Genomic DNA, 7500 nt, shown 5'->3' with positions numbered 1-7500 from the left:
ATATTAAAGAGAAAAAATTCAGACAGAGAGTTTTTATAATAATAGGGGCCTAAATATCAAACAAAAATGGACAAGATTACCATTCGGTATCAAAGAGACTTTTGTGATCTAGTTAAAGTTCTCAAACTGGAGGGGCGTTTGAAAACCCTATGGCGAAAACTTGCTTTTAATTGTTTTGAAAGGCTAATTAAAAGCAATGCTATGTTTGGTGAACACATGCATAAATGCATGCCGATCAACTTGCAGCTCTTTTAGCTTCGGAGTCGTTATTACCAATTTTTAACTCGGTTAGCCGAATATCAACAATCACCTCGTCTCTTTTCCGGATGAAGGGAGGAAGAACATAACAGGAAATGGATGCTGTATTACCATTACTCTATAATTATGTCCTAAAGTGATAAATGGTAAGGTTTCTTTAATTTTGAATATGAGTATTCCGATTTAAAAAAGAAGGCATTGCGAAGTATACGACGTCGTTGAAAGGCAATATCATATCGTATCTCTTTTGTGGTTCCCCATCCGGATACGACTTAACTTTCAATGAACGTTTGTTTTACAACTCAGCTAATAACCATATCAACATTCGCGCTTTAGCTTGCTGTGAAAAAGAAATGAACTCAGAAATGATCAACATGTCATCCTCTATGCCAATGTTTCCCGATTTCATTTTATTTTCTTTAATCTGTCTGGGTTTCGTGTTTTATTATTAACCACAAATTCTTTCGGGGAGCTGTTTACGTTGTATGATTTGTTTGTTTTTATTTCATCTTGTTTTTTTCTCCATTCTACTATTTTTTAAGACAGCATACTATGGACTTTGTTACAATATGATAGTCAGGGGAGAGGAGAGGGGCACACTTAACCAACCTAACCAATATCGTGCCCCCACCTAATATCGTTTCCAGTGTGTACAGTGTTGTTATGTTGACAACAACGTTCCTTCTTAAATCAAACAGATCACTCTTACTTAACAGGCTAAATAAAACATCGTGCAACATTTTTTAAGCAACAAATGTTGCACGATATTGAACCGTTCGGTTTTTTTTAAGCTTAATTGCTTCTCCAAACCATGGTGTTCCCGCAACATCCCTAGAAAAAAAAAAAGTTAGTCAACAAATTTTGGAACCGGGGTTTCCCCAGATAGGAAACAGCCTCTGGAAAATTTAGCTCCTATGTCTTCTTCAGCGACAAAGGTTCGCGGTAGGCCACTCTCTTTAGATGATGTTCCATCTGAAGTAAATTCAAAGTATAACTTTTCTGGAATTGGACATCTCAAAGATAGGATGGATTCGGTCATGGTCGGGATATATTTGTATTCCTCAAAACTCTTAAAGAATGATAATTAGAGTAATTACTTATGCTTATAATTAAATAGGAAAGGACAGAGCGAATAAAATACCTACAGAGCATTTGAAAAAGGGCCTAGATGACATTTTCTGCCCGATTGGGGCAAGGTGAAGTTGCCGGCCCAGGCATACTCGATTTCTAATTGTCACGATCGATGGATGGTTGTTGACGAAGACGGCATTTGTTGGGCTGTTATCGAGCTATTTCACCGTCTGGTGGTGGACAGACATCATTAAGTCTTGAAGCCCTCAAGTCAAGTTCACCTCTTAAAGAACTAAGGTGTGTAAAAGGTCGGCAATGCCTGAATTGCCGTCCTCTTGAGCCAGACGGAGTCAGGTTATAGTGAAGTTTCCAAGCGGTTGGTGGCGTAAATTGTTGAAAGCTTTGGAAAGAAAGCAAAGCAGCGGGACTCGGGGCCCATTTTCCTTGTGTTGTGCTACTTTTGGATTGAATTCCGTGGCTTCAATGGAGACTTCACCATACTATAACCAAATCTTGTTTATTTCCTGGGGATCCATTTTCGAAGGGCGGGAAAGGATTACCCACAATGTAACAGTGAAATAAAAGGTGCAAGTAGGCAGGCTGGCATGGCGTTCTTGAGAAGGTCAGATGAAAGAGGCCGTATCTCTGCGATTTGGCACGCGATAACGTTTCGATCAGAGCACCTTGGCGATGCACAACCGCGTTCGATCCGTGTCCTTAAATCCCTGCTTCCTGTGAAGCCGATGAAATATCGGTCATACCACGCTTTACGCAAAGATCAACCGGCTGTATCTCTGTGAGATTGAGAGCTACACACCCTTTGACTCACCTGTTCTTGCCAAGAACTGATGAGTCCCTGGAAGGATAAGTTAGTGGTGAATAGGGTGATCGTCGAGGAAGTGCCTCCACCTGGGGTAGGGATTTGGTGGGAACTCCCTGGGATATGTAAACCCAGCAGCTGGGGGAGGGGGGGGGGGAGCAGTTGTCCTCCATTGCGCTGCTCAATCCTGTAGTTTCCACAATGAGGTGGCTACATACCTAGGGTGGTGGTGGTTTGCCTGGAAAGTTCTCCCACACCCTTCCCCATGGATGTTGCTTGCTAGACGTCACCCTACTGGCCCACTGACTCGTTCTTGGGATTTGTCAGTCTGAGCTGAATTTTTGCGAAAGTATTTGTTATGTTATTGAAGGGCTGAACTGCTCAATTATATTTAATGTCTGATATTTTTTGAAATTTAGCAATTCAGGCCTTCAGTAATAGACAAATTTGATGAAAACTTAAAATCGGCAGAAAAAGTCACTTACGGCCTTTTTCTTCTGAGCTTTTTATTTACAATTTTACACTAGTAAGCAACCGGAAAGTAAATGCTATTTGCACATGAAGAAAGCTGGTTTGGGTATCGAATATATATAGCTGTTATTAAAGTACTGTGGAGTTCCGTACTGGGAACAGTCTGGCAACCTACATGCACTGCTTCGTGACCGGTCCATGTTCCATCTTGGCGCTCCGTATTGCAAAATTCGTACCTCTCAGAGAACCAATCAGAATTCTCCTTTTCATTAAGGACCAGTTTGCCCATATTATAAAAGACATTAGTAAATCACGCAAATCTACCTTGTATCGGTTCTTGTTTAAAATATGTAATATTTGAGTCCGTTTCTACTAGTTTATTATTTTATCAAAAAAATGGTTTTACAATATCTCTAGTGAGTTGAAATACCATAAAACAGGCGGCGTTCTGTGGTGATCACTCAGTTTTATTCAGAGGCATTTTAACACTGCATTGCAAGATGAACGACACTTTACCGTTTGCTTTCCCAGTCTGCCTCCCCTTAGTTCTTTTTTTAGACGTTGTTGATAGCCAGCTTTGTAAGCTTCCAAAAACAGGTGACCCCCCCTGTATACTGATACCAACTGACACCTCACCGACCCCCTGTAAAATTCATAGGAAATCTAAAAAACGATCTCAATAATGTAGAGTGAAAAATATAAATAAATTGATAATGATATTAGTAAACTTACCACGATTTCTTGGGAGATTTAGTGGTACCCTTATGCGCCTGTGTCATAAAAACCCACCCTATTGTCTACCCCACGATTCCAACTCTTCCCACAGCAGCTCTGCCCTGATTTGTATTTTCATTCGTCGAGGGTAAACGAATTCTTGTTGAAAGAAGTGAAATTTTAATTCACTGTTCGCAAATTCTGACGTGTCATTGAATTCTTACCTGAAGCGTCCGTGAAAAGCTTGTTGACGGTGGATAAATGAAGGTCGCGGCACAGCTTGACGAGACAAATTGTTCAGCAGACCGCTAAACACCCAGCCCCCCTCCCCCGACCAGATCCCACTCGCCCCGGACAGGGAGAAGAAACGCTCGGATCTTTCCATTCATGCCAAGACATTTGCTTGGTGCCATGACGACAATTAGCGAGGCGGTTTTACTTGTAGTGGTGATTACGATCTTCGGCAAATTTGCAAATCCTGTTAGGGTTACTCCTAACGTTCGTGGGCTACTTTTACCGAATTTTTTTTTTCTCGACTAAATTTAAGTTAGACCACAATTTTTTTTTTTTAAAGTTAATAACTTATAAAGGCATTACAATCTTTGTAAATCGTGAACTCTTCAGTGAGCTTTTCGCGGCAAAACGGTTCCTATTCCAAATAATTAGCATTTAAGTTTACACTCGCGAAATGCTTTTGATAAAAAGCAAAGTCGCTTCGTCGTGATGAAACTCTCAAGAAAAGAGAAAAGTCCTTGGATAAAGACAAATCTTTACCAGGAACCAGTAGCAAAAGAAATTGCGCAGGGAAAGTTCTAACCGATTGCTTTCATGTTGGCCACTAGTGCCTCCCTGTAATCGCTCTCCACGGTTTCATTTTTCGTCCCTCTTGCAATTTTTTCATATCATTGGCTGGCGGCTCACAGTGTAAGCCCGATGCTGACATAATGGGCCATTTCTCGGTTTCGAAGTGAGTCTTGGCGCTCAACTATTGTAAGGGAAATGAGTTTGATTTGCATAAGAATACGCAACTCCTTTCCATTTGAATGGTTGTGCACCAGGACTCGCTTTGAAACTGAGGCATGCAGCAATTTGGAAATGGGCTATTCTCCGAGAAGGCGTGATCACAGGTGGCCCAGACTAGGAGGGTAAAAAATTATAAGGATTTGTAAGGGAATCTCGATAACAAACTGAAAAGATATTTACCCTCAAAAATTCTCAATAAAAAAGCTGTACTTAATTGTCGGGGTGACTTTCTCGGTTTTTGTGTGGTTATTTGCCCGATTGAATGCGATTTAAGCGACTTCTCAAATTCCCTGGTTGTCACTCGTACCTAAATAAAGGAAAGGCTGGAAAGTAATTTATAGCTTATCTCACATCTCGCCGATAAAATCGCACTTCTCCGGCATCAGTTACCTTAAAACTCCGGCAATGGCCAGACGGATAAATTTACTTCTCCTTGACGAAGTTTCAAGGTCCAGCGAGCATCCATTGTTTAGAAACAGCGAAAAATAATCAAATTTTCAAAATCCTTCGAGGCTTGCTTACAACGAATTTCGACATCGGCCTTAGTTATTATCAGGCAGTGAAGTTCGCTACTGTTACGATTTATTTTTGAGTAGAAGCACCAAATAGAAGTGTTTTAAAAGCACCATCAGTTAACAACTCACAGCTGTGTCGTGGTTGTTGGAATGCTGTTCAGTATATGAGTTGATTTTTTTCCAGTGCAGCGGAAGATGTTCTGAACTTCAAACGTATTTGTACTGCTGTGGCAGTCACACAAATCCACACAAACGCGAAAAGCTGTAAAGAAATCATAAGTTTGACAAAAACTAGAAAAATAGCTTAGCCTTTACAGGATTTAATTTAAATTTCAATTGTCGGAAAAATCGTTTTTGCATTTAAGACTAGTGGTCAAGTGGCTTTTTAAGGTAAAATTTAGGGGAGTGGTTTTGGTGTGAAAGAGGCTCTTGAAGCAAAAGAAAGTTTTTCTTTTAAAGTGAAATTGGGCGTGAGGTGAGGAAGACCCACCAGAATATAAATGGTTTGCGTAGTGCGGTTTGTTATATTTGCGGAAATTCAATCAATAAATTTTTACCATAGAACAGAACAACCACAAGAAGCCTTTATTCTAATTCGCATGACCCATGTATGTCACACGGTTACCATTTTACAAGTGGTTATAATCTTGTAGAAAATAATTGTAGACTTCGAAATGCGCCTTATTGTTACAGTTGTACGTTACTGAAGAGAGAAGAGAAGCACACACAATGCGTTCTTACCTTCCGAGACACTCATCCGAAAAATTGGTTTTTGCCCTTACCGGGACTCAACCCACGTCTCCCAGTTTACTACTCGGGCATGCTAAGCCACCACACCATCAATGCTACCACGCTGGCAACGAAGCAGATTAATGAAGTGACTTAGCGGCGTAGGGATCCCTAGGGCCCAACGTTTTCTTCACCTGAGTGTGTATCCTTGCCTCTATAACCCCAGACGGGGCTTAAAACAAATGAAAGTCAGAAATTTCGAGGCAACTGAAGGGCTATACAATACGTAACTGATGAGAGAAGAGCATCACACACAGTACATTCTTATCTTTTGACACACTCATCCGAAAAATTGGTTTTTGCCCTAAGCGTTTTTTGCCCTGAGGAACTCAGGTGAATAAAACGTTCGGCCCTAGGGATCCCCACGTCGCTAAGTCACCTCATTAATCTGCTGCGTTGCCAGTGTGTGAGACGTGGGTTCGAGTCCCCCTCAGGGCAAAAACCAGTTTTTCGGACTGTGTATGCTTCTGTTCTCTCTTCAGTTACTTGTAGTATAGCTTTTCAGATACCTCGGAAATTCAGACTTTCATTTTTTACAGTTCTGTTTCCTATGATAACAAAGTAACAACACTCAAATGCTTAACAAAACTAGATCTGGAAATAAGCTTTCAGATGCTACACAGTAAATTTTAGAGAGTTATAATAATTGACTCTGCATGTTTCAATTATCTCGTGTCTATACTTCGTAGAGTTACTTTGAATCTACCAGTGGAGATTTAGTGGAATTAGTATCAGTTCCTCTTTACCCTCTAAACAGAACGCATTCTCCAAAGGTTACTTATTAGCTTTGCAAGGAGAGTTACAGCTGTAACTTACTTCTAGAGAAACACAAAGATTACAGCGATACGCCATCACTGATCAGGGGAACCTGACGTCAATTTTCGGAAAATATCTGTTCGGAAGACGTTTTGAGATCTAGAATTCTCGGAACATTTGTTGTAAAATTTCTTGCTTGCCTGCCTGACCTAGGATTTTCGAACATCTAAAAGATGGTGTAATTGCCCATTTTTAAAGGATTTTTACCCTAAAAAGCTCACCGGGAGTCTTTTCTCTGGCTGAATTTTTGAAAAGGTAAGTTTTGATCCCTATAATTTTCGGATCACTAGACTTTCAGCTAGGAAATCCGAACAGATGAAAAAATTTTAGGGAACAAAAATATGCCTATATCTACCGTTTAAATACTAGACTACGTTTAACAATGCTACATCTAAGTGGTTTTAAACTATATTCTCGTTGGGTGCCCAACACTGATGCCCTCGCTGATTTCTGTTTCCCACAAGTTTATTACTGTTTCCCACGTTGTTGCGACATCCCGCTTTGTTGCGACAAAGGTCAAAAGATCATTGTTCTTTGACAGTCATGTGACAGACCACGTGATCAAGGTTTACGCAGACAATGCGACTTTTATCACCAACGTATTCCTCGTTTTCGTTTGCAAGGTTTGGGTCAGTCGATCTCTCGGTAAATTCCAGGTTCCTTTCAGCTTTGAGTGGAAAATAAGTCTTCAACAGGTACGTTATACAATATGCAAACTCTTTTTCTGTCGAAATCTGTATTAATCCTACAAAAGCTACGTGAAATGTAAGATAAGCTTAGTGAAAGCAGCTAATTATAAGCATGCATGTCGCTTCGATTGTGAAGTTAATGAAAAGATTACATGTAGGACTTAAGCTTATTGTTCAGCACTTGAATAGAATGATTTTGAGTTCTTGGTACTTAAAGGCCTATTGCTTGCGTTAGTCAATTCTAGATGATGGACAGTGTGTTTAGAAGCTTTCTTTTGAAGTCAAACGTAAAGAAGAGTCACTTTCGAGGCTGGAAAAGGAGGAGGTGAGTTTG

Source organism: Montipora foliosa, unplaced genomic scaffold (assembly GCF_036669935.1).
Source record: "Montipora foliosa isolate CH-2021 unplaced genomic scaffold, ASM3666993v2 scaffold_480, whole genome shotgun sequence".
NCBI lineage: Eukaryota > Metazoa > Cnidaria > Anthozoa > Scleractinia > Acroporidae > Montipora > Montipora foliosa.
Note: the sequence above shows the minus strand (reverse complement) of the source record.